The sequence below is a fragment of the Paralichthys olivaceus genome, chromosome 22 (genome assembly GCF_024713975.1).
Source record: "Paralichthys olivaceus isolate ysfri-2021 chromosome 22, ASM2471397v2, whole genome shotgun sequence".
Classification (NCBI taxonomy): domain Eukaryota; kingdom Metazoa; phylum Chordata; class Actinopteri; order Pleuronectiformes; family Paralichthyidae; genus Paralichthys; species Paralichthys olivaceus.
The window spans coordinates 6,152,392-6,162,532 of NC_091114.1; the positions used below are offsets into that span (position 1 = coordinate 6,152,392).

Consider the following 10,141-nt stretch of genomic DNA (forward strand, 5'->3'; position numbering starts at 1 on the left):
CCTCTGTGAGTGTGTAAATTAGTTTCTCCCTCTTTCACACACACACACACACACACTCTCTCTCTCTCTCCAGACACTCTGCAGGTGTCCCTCCCCGTTCTGTTTCATTCACAGCGCAGTGCCAAGCGAGATGACTCATCCTACAGTGTGAGAAGACGTGAATGGCTCTCTGTGTTCACCCCCCCCCCAGATCTTGGTTCTCTTCCAGTCTCACTGTCCTTACCCCCCTTCTCCCTCCGTCTACGAGGCACTGTTCCGTAGCTCGGCTCCGTCACATGCAGATGTTGATGGACAAGAAGAGTAAGTGGCTGTGACAAAGGAGCACATGTTATATATGCAGCTCGGGCTGTCTGACAGTCGCCTCATGTCACCTCGCCGTAGCTGACAGTTACTGTTCACATCACTGGAAGCCTCAGAATCGGAGACGGGACCAGAGCAGGGGTCCTGACTGAGAAAATCTCCTAAATAGAATTCTGCATTGATAAGAAGGATGAAATTTTACACGATATAACTTCAACAATGAGTTTGTGTCGAGAAGCATCACAAATAAATAGGGATAACTGATTTCTTAAATTGTTTCTGTGTTAGATTTATATCATGAAGTAGTGTCTTATCACTTTCTAGGGATGTTTAAAGCAAGTAAGAAAAAAATAATTAGTTTAAATAGAAATACAATAAAATGGGTTCATAATTTAAAGGTTCAATGTGGCATAAAGTGAATTAAATATCCTTGTTCCTCTTGTGGCAAGGAACTCAACGCAAATTAACAATGGTGTATTTTCGCACTGTTCACTGTGTGTGTCTGTCGAAGTATGAAGATTATTCAATGTCACACAGTCTTGTCTAATAGGTTTCAAAGAGTGTATGTGCCCTCCCACACTCATTCATATTCAATTGGTGGGATACATGTTCCTTTCTATTTAGGGGATATGCTTTTCTTCTGCATGAAAGCTCCATCTCTGCTGATATGTTCGTGTTTGATGTCGCATAATGCATCACGCTTGACTACAAAGACAAGATTGTAGGAAGCTGCCAGTCCATTACAGGGCCAACATGCAAAGACAAACAACTATTCACTCTTACATTCACAGAGACGGTCAATCGACAGTCGAGAGAACCTGGAGGAAACCCACACAAACACGGGTGGAACATGCAAAGTCCACTACTACTTGAAATAGGAAAAGGAAAACATTTGGTCCATCTAATCCTGAGACACAATTAGGAACAAGAAGTTAATCTTCTGACCAAAGAGCATGACACGTATGCATACACTACTAGTAACACTGCACATTAGAATTAAGAAAACCGACTGATCCTGAACAGGAAGAAACGCACACAAGCGCTTTAACAACTACAACCATACAAATCTCTGGAGCACCTTTGATGGAAGCAAAAACTCAAACCTGTTCCAAAACTTAGTTAACGAACAAAAGTTTTGGAGTTGGTTAATTAATTGGACTCCAGTTGTGCTAATTAACACTCCGACTAAAGTCATTTTTCCATAAATCCTTAGAACCGTGGAAGCAGCAAGGACCTACAGGGTTTTTCTTCACCTACACTTGCACAAACTGCAACATATCAACGCAAAAGTGTGTATGTCACATGTTCATGTCAGTGTGTAATCCCAAGAACATACAGTACAAGGCAGTGAGTGTGAACAGCATTCTGCACTTAGGACGCCTGAACTCTGCGGTACTGGAACAGTGTGTGTGTGTGTGTGTGTGTGTGTGTTCATAAGGGTGAGACATTGTGAATTTCTTATATCAGTGTCGTTGTGGTTTTCACTGTAATTTCTGTGTATGTTTGTGTTGTAGGAATATTTTATATTGTAAGTACAAGATTCTAAAATGATGGATTACCCACAAACAAACACAAAGAGATATGTATGTGCACACACACACACACACACAGTTATTTTATAATCATTCCTGCAGAGCTTCTATTTGCTCACAAAGAAAAATATGTTTCAGAAATAATCTAGAAAGCCAGGTAATCAATTTTTGCACGCAGGTTTTTTGGGGGGGCCGTGTGGAGGGTGGAGGGCAGAGCGGGAAGGAAAGGAAGTGAAAACAGGCTGATCAGAGGAGAGGTAGAATATAGTTCTGGGAGAGATAATGAAAACAGATGAAGGGAACAAAGAAGAAGGTATGAAATGGAATAACCCACTGAATCTAATATAAGATTCTATGTAAAGGCTAGGATGTGGTGTGAACTCAAGAGTGTGTGCACATGCATATGCAAGTATGTGCTTATATTTCTGCATGTACATGTACATGCACATGTACACAAGGGCACACAGGACTCACACACTCATTCCCTGGGAGTGAGGGTAGAGGACATCACATTAGAAATCAATTTAACTTCACCGTGTGTTGTATTTCATTCACGTGCATGTGTGTGTGAGAGAGAGAGATTTATTTATTTATTTCATTTCATTTTTATTCAATTAGGCCCCATAGTTCCCATGGGATGGACACACACACACACACACACACACACACAGGTATTATCCAACATTTCCCATTAAACTAAGTGCAATAATAAATATCCTGTTGTAGAAGTATTCATGTTGTCTGTTATCCCATGGCCTGAGTGGTTCACGTCAGAGGAGAGGGGGATGGGGGGGTAAAGAAAAGAGGATGGCCGCAGCAGTTGTATTAGTTCAGTCTGAGACCTCTATGAGTGAGGGAGAAGGGCAGGGGGCTGTGATGTGATGACTGACTCTAGAAATTACACTTTCCAAAGCTAGCGGCTAAAGCTGGGTGAGGCCTCACACCAGTCCAACCCTACAGGAAGTCAAGGACACATTTTGGCCATGAGTTTCTCTTGTCCTGCAGGATTAATGCCTCAGAGCTACTTCAGAATTATTGCTTGCCATTAGTGATCCTCTTCAAACAGTCCAACAATATATTGTCACGTTTGATTGTTCCTGTGCTGGAAGTTGTGTGAAGAGATTTTGATACACAGTCTATGGTGCTGGTTTATCAACAATGTTTTTCATAAAATGAAAGTGAATTTGTTCTACTACTGTTCAAATGTGTGGTTTATATGAGTTTGGATAATTTATTTAACCAGTGTTATTGCATGTCGACAATGTCTGTCAAGCATTCAACACAGTCTTCAGACCGAAGTTCACAGTTTTCAAAATAAAAGCTCTATAATTCAGCTCAGAATTAAAAGTCCAATGCAATTTGGAATATTTCAGCTTAGTCATGGTTCAAGTCATTATAGAGCTTCACATACCAGTCCCAGTAGCAGCTGATGAATACTTACAACCAGTATAAATGATCCAAAGAGGCTAAGGGGAAACATTTGCTGTAAGGTCATGAAACAAGGACAAACCGTGTTGATAAGCTTCCGCAGAGATGGATCAACACTCAGTCTTTATAGATCCCTATGTGGGCAACTCGTCTCTATCTTCTCAGCCGTCTCGATTTTCGCCCTCTTGTGTTGCGACCACAACAGGTGTGTAACCCAGGTAAGCCTAGTTCAAAATCTGCCATTTTCCGGGTTAAGATTTTAAGCCCTCACTTTTGCCTTGTAGCCATTACAGCGGCAATAAACTTTGCACAAGTAATTTCACTTCAAAGATACAGAGGCCGTGACCAATTTGCCTTCGCTCGCCTTAGATTCCCTTCCCAACGACAGTGATTACACACAGATTTAATTAATGTGGGAACAGTGAGGGAGGAACAGGAGGGTCTTTGAACTGTATGCTTGGAGTAGACAGAAAAAAGGATGGAGAAAAAAAAAAGAGATTAGCGAGGGGAGGCAGGGTGGGATATTTTAGATCACAAATGTGTGTCAGAGCCAATAATCTTTATCGGATCCGTAATACGTCTGTCTCTTTTCTGACTGTGCCTTTATCCATCTGTCCCCTCAGTGTAATATTTTCCTCGTTGGAAGTTTAATGTGTCCCGTGCGCTGTCCTCTCCGTCACACATGACTTTGTTAGCACGCCGTTACTCTCTCTATACGAGGCCCCTCTGGGACGATAGCTTCCCTCCCTCTCCTCCTTTCTTTTTCTCCCAGGCTGCGGAAACAAGGACAGAGAGGAGGGTGGCGGGGGGGGCAGACGGCACAAGACAACTCCTTGGTGCTGCGTCAGCACCGGCGGCCTCTGGAGAATAATAAAGCGGCGGGACAATTCAACACTGACGAAAGGCTAATGAGGGATGGAGGGAAATGAGGGATACGGAAAGAGGAAGGCGGGTGGGTGGTTGCAGGTGGTCTGTCATTCAGGTGAGACCACAATGTGAAAAAAATATTGTTGGAACAGTACAAGACAATCATTGGATTGTATTTTGGATTTCTTATTTTGGTTCAAAACAATTCATTCTGCTATTGAGCATTTACAATGATGTAGACACTACATAATGTAGACTGCAGGAGTAGGGGATCAAACCACCAACCTTGTGGTTAATGGACGACCCTCTCTCCCTCCTGAGCTGAGCAGAACCTGTTCTACCATCTGAGCCACAGTTGCAGTAATTAATAAATCCCCTAAATGCTCATTTTTCCTAAGATCTGGGTTGGAAGTGCTCTTTAGGTCTTTCCACTGAACAAGTCCTCTCTCAAAACTTGCAATCAGCATTTTTATTAGGAATTGATATGAATCATCATTATCAAGTATGATATCAAGCAATATTCTGAATTGCATGCTCACATAGAAAAAGAAAGTGTAGGTAAAGGAATGAAACATTTCCTGCAGCTTCATGCAACGATTTTCGACCAGTGACTTTATCTCCTTCACTCTCTCTCTGTCTCTCTCTCTCTCTCACACACACACACACACACACACACACTACATCTGATGCCAACAACAGCAGCGTCTGCAAAGTTGAAAGGAGAGTGAAGGAGAGGAGGTAGAGGTATAGATGTTGATCAATAAAAGTAATTGTGTCCATCCAATGACAGACATGACCACCAGCATCACAAACAACAGTGACATCATCAGGCACCTTCTGCAAGGGACGTCCATACACACACACAAACACACACACACACACACACAGATACAGTGGATCTTTCAATACCAGCAAACTAAGGACAAACCCGACAGTAAACATTCAGTGTGGGGACGACCTGTGTGCTTGTGTGTGTATGTGCGTGCTGGGGATTCTTTCCTCAAGAGCCTGAACACGACAAAAACTTGAGGCCGGTGGTTTTACGTTCCACTGGCCGAGCCACAAAGTCAACTGTATCGACTACAGTGTCAAAAATCAATAGGCACAAAAATCATTTTGGCGTCTCCACTTCAGCTCAGAGCCAAACATATGGTGGGCCTCATTTGGATAAGGCATTCACGACCTGTCACAAGGAGATTAGTTTTAGCTTAGCACGGACAGTCAGTGAAAATGTGACCCGTCGGATATTTCACAGCACTCAGGGGCCGCGGCTCAGATGTGGCCCCAGACGTCTGAGGAATTTAAAGCTGAGTGGACCTTTGATGGGACCTGTCGCTACATGGCAACGATTGTGTCCAAATGTCGACCATCTTAATCAATGCTTCCTGTGTTAAGTTCTCTTTGTGTAGCATTAGCCTGGAACAATGGAGTTTGGGGCCATTGACAGTGTTTGTTTTTAAATACACATATTTAACGTCCCCCTCTTGTGTCAGTGTTGAGGATGTGTTCTGTTCTGTTCCTCTGTTTTCTCACTCACTCAAACCCACCTGTGTCCAATCATCCCACTGCCCCTGTCTGACCAATCAGAGGGCGCCACCGCCACCTATATATGTGTGCTGCGTTTCTGTGTGAGGCCCCTTTTTTGAGAGAGAGAGAGCCAGAGAGAGAGGGAGGGAGGGAGAGGTGCTGTTGTTGGTTGGCTTGTTGGTTTTCTGTTGTTTCTGTGTTGTTCGCTGGAAGGTGGTGTGTGTGAGTACAGAGTTGTGTTGTTTCTGTTTCCTTGTTCGGTGGTCTGTACTCGGTGCAGTGTTTTAGTTCAGTTTTGCCTCACGCACAGGGGAAAGGTGAACAAGTAAGACACCCATGGGTTTACATTTCCACCAAGTAGCCTTACACTTGTTACAATTCACTAGGTAAGGGGTAGGTGCCATAGAGTGTTGCTGCACTAGATCAGGACTGCACGTTTTGATTTATGATTTCTTTGCTTGGGCACCGCTCACAGTTCCCTTGTTCCCTGTGGCGTTATTTTGTATGATAAATTATTGTTCCTTTTACCCGAACCTTAGTTTGTTTACTTGTGTTGCCACACCACACACCCTGCTCAGCGCAGTGTTAGGCCCTTTGAATATCCCTAGACACAATACCATCAGAACATAAAATAAATGGGGGCTCGCTGGCTGCTAAGTGCTTTTTAGTTAAATACAGCTAACACTGTATACCATGAGTAGCATTTTATTCAGGAGACTAACAAAGCTGGTGTTTCCTGAAGAAGGTCAAACACTTGAATTGTCAGTAGACGAAGCTCTTTACCTTAAGCAGCTCTGCAGTGGCAAAAGTAAAACGTGCAGGAGACAGTGTTGCAGGTGTAGAGGAGAAGAGTATGTAAATGAGGAGCTTCTACAACAACTTCTCAGTGTACCGGTCAATCAGAACTGAGAACTATCAGCTCAATGATGTGAGATTTACAGTCGGCTACAATGGGGGGGCTGTAATGAAGAGTCGCTGTTTTCCAGCTCAGCCAGAAACACCCGGACACCCGTAATGTGTGATCTGCACGCAGAGACAGATGCAGGGCTCTCTCTCTCTTTTTCTCTCTTTCTCTCCCCCCTCATATTACACGTGATTCAGTAATGGAGATTAATGCACACTGGCATTGGAACAAGTTCGACAAACACGTGCGTACGCACACACACACACTGATGGTCATGCAGGCAGAAAGAGAGCGTGCGTATAAAGCAATAGTGTGCGTTCGCAGGGGGTGTCCTGAGTGGAAAGAATTAAAGATTCATAAACAGGAAAGTACTGCACTGACCAGTCAACAGAAACTAGTAGGACACACACACACACACACACACACACACACACGAAAACATTATGTGTGAAGTCCGTTAGATAAGTGATGCGATAAAGAGGTTGCAGCATCCAGCTTTTCCGCCTAAACGTGTCTAGGTCAAGGTTATGAATTTATGATCGCTGCGCTGAGAATTGTGGGATTGCTTTTCTAACAATACTTTCGTGGGGGGGTGGACACACACACACACACACACACACACACACACACAAAACCTCTTAATTTATGCAGGAAGTGACTAGGAAGACAGGGTGAGTTTACAATGACCCACTGGCACTGAATACTGTTACTGTTTGTGTGTGTGCGTCTCAGGTGAACACATGTCCTCGTTCAGCCCTAGTTTCTCGGTGACAGTCCACTGCTAAGGGGTTACAGCCTGCCCTCATTCACACCAACACACACACACTGTGTGGCCACAAATGCAAACTAATAGGCTGCCCGAGGGCTGAGGTTACAGTGGCCTATTTACAAGGGAGATTAGGTCGCAATCACAGGCAAGAGATGATGGTGAGGACACGCTCAACAAGCAGGTAGAGGAATAAGGGACACACATACTTTTTTGCTGTGACCACAATATTGACATATCAAGTTTTTATTTTATTTAGACTAATTAGAGAGTGAGGGCCGAATCAGAATGAGACTGTCTTACGTACATAGAATTTTCCATTTGCGTTACCACCTTGACGCACCTTTACTATTGCGTTGTTAGCTGCTTTGAGCTATGAATCCTGCGACAGGTTTTGCAAAGGGTCCACCTGTTGAATCCTTGGTTGCTCGAGAATGGAAGGACGCATCTGTCAGCCACGTTTTAAGAAGCCTTCGAAATGAAACAGCCATAGACAGACTTCAAATTCAGCCTCTGAGGGATGTGGCCCCTGAATGTGGGTACAGCTAACATGAGGTTGTCAGCGTAGTTTCTAAAATATAAATCACAAAAAAAAGTAGTCCAATATTCACTTGGAAGTGAGTGACAATGAAACAGTCAGTGCAGTCTGGACTAAAGTGGAGGATTAGTCCAACACCCGACTGGCCAGCTGCTAAGGTTAAAAATAAATCATCCTGAAAAAGATCTAGGTTTTGCCTCGCTGCTTTCACTATGAACAAAGACCAAGAAGCAACTTGTTTAGCTCAAGCTTGAGCTTGACTCGCTCATGAGGTCAGAGCATGGACCCGTAACATCTGTAAGTCAAACAATCCAGCAAATTCCTGGTTTCATAATTGGCTTAATAGGCGTCTACAGATTGGTGCTGTCAGCGTGTGCAGCGGCAGTCTGGATTGTGTCCTCTGTGTCTGCACGGCACCTCATGAACTTCCTCTGATGAATAAAACACACAACAGCTCTTTGTTGAAGCTTCTTTCAAAAGAAGAAATCTAAGAAGGCTCAAAGTGCAGATTTCTTTATCGAGAATGATACCAGTGCTTTTTTGTAAGGACAAGTAAATGATGATCTCATAGCTGTGTTGAACTTCATGAAATCAAGCACGCAGCATTAGTATTCTGTATTATTGAGTGTGTGTGTGCTGTCGTTTACGCGTCATCAGCGATTTAACTCCCCGAATAATGAGCATGGTGTTTCATCTTGAGCCATTATGCAAAAGCAGAGACCGCCTGCCCCTGATTTAAAAGAAACAACTGATAAGCAATGTAGATCGGAAGAGAGGCTCCCTAAGTCCATAAATACTGGGTGATGCTGCAAAATATCACAGTGTGATAACAGGTCAGAAAAGATCAAGTAGGAAAAATTATTTTACTCATAGATTAGTTGTTTAATAATGTTTTTATTTTAATATTTTAATAATGTGAAGGCATTTTCTTTTGGTGGCTATTAAAAGAATGTGGTTCATTTTTAAGAGAGAATGTAGTGGTGTATGTGTAAAAATACTCTGTGGACAGATTTTGTCAATGCGAGACACAACAAAGACTTAGGTACGTAGTTGACATGAAAATGAAGGCTGAGTTTAAAGATGGACATAATCAAAGTTCACAAAAGCAAGTCTCATCACTCGGCAGCCATCTTTGTGGCAACTGGAGAGCGATTACCTCCATAAATCAGCATCTTCCATATACGTGTATTGTGACCAGAAAGACTATATGAAAATGAGGTATTATTGAGAGCTCCAAAATGTAAAGCCAAAGTATCTTGATCCCTCCTAGTGGCTGGTTTCAATATAGGCCATAAATCCCTCCTTTTAAAAAGTCAAAATACACGTCAAATACATTTTTCTCAAAGATGGGTTATCATTTTAGGAAGTTCTTATCAGACATTTGTCCAAGTGCCAGTTTTTTTCAGTAAGTTTGGTTTTAATTGAGTTATCTGATGTGATTAAAACAGGGTGAAGACATTGGTCTTGAAGTTAATGGGTTCTCTCCTGGCCCATGCACCACCCTTCTACTAAGTGTCAAATGGATTCTGTAATTTGAATGTGCTATGGTAATACAGACGGTGATAAACTTCCTGTGGTAACGAACAGCTCAATCCAGAGCACAGTGATCGGACGCCGTCAGCTCCTCCCATCATGCACTTGATCAAACGTCAGGCTAGTTCACAATAATGTGGATACAGTAACAAACGCCGCATGAGCTCAACAGTGTCACAAACCGTGTGCTTGCGAAAAAGTGCAAACAAAACCATTGGGCAGATTGTGTTTCCTGTTCTGCTGTTACAAAGCAGACAACTGGCTCATGGGTCACTTTTCCATTCAGGGTTCTTTAACTGACTTACATCATCTCTGGTGAGGGCCGGGCCATGGATCCTGACGACTCTATGTGATGGCGCAGTGATGACGAGTGAGTTCTCCTGCAGCTTCACTCTAGTTGTCCTCAAGCAAAACACAGATCCTCATGCTGACCTATGACCTTTCCGTGAGCGAGAGAGGGTATTTTATTAGACTCACATTTTCAGAATCAGCTCTTATCTACAAGCGGTGCAATTGTTGTAACTCTCTCTCGTTCAAGGCAGTTCTAACACTATCAAAGTCTTTATTTTCATACTGACAGCATGTGTGAGACATGGAGCATCCTCTTTCTCTCTGAACTGTGCAAGTGCAGAGCTGACTCACGTGCAGTGCAAACACTGTCCTGGAGCGCCCTCTGTTGGCTCAAACATGTCTTGCAAACTTTGACATAGACTCCAGCCCATCGGCAACTGTGAAAGTGCACAGAG

General features: G+C 43.2%; 1 protein-coding gene across 1 annotated transcript in view; it reads right to left on the reverse strand.

Moving 5' to 3' along the window:
* The window catches only part of fgf11a (fibroblast growth factor 11a), a 117,356-nt gene that overhangs the window by 104,653 nt on the left and 2,562 nt on the right, over window positions 1–10,141 (reverse strand). Inside the window, exons 2-3 of the mRNA XM_069518484.1 lie at window positions 10,038–10,123; window positions 9,701–9,834 (exon numbers count right to left, since the gene is read on the reverse strand). The gene's annotated coding sequence lies outside the window, so the exon portion shown is untranslated. The remainder of the gene's footprint in view (window positions 1–9,700; window positions 9,835–10,037; window positions 10,124–10,141) is intronic.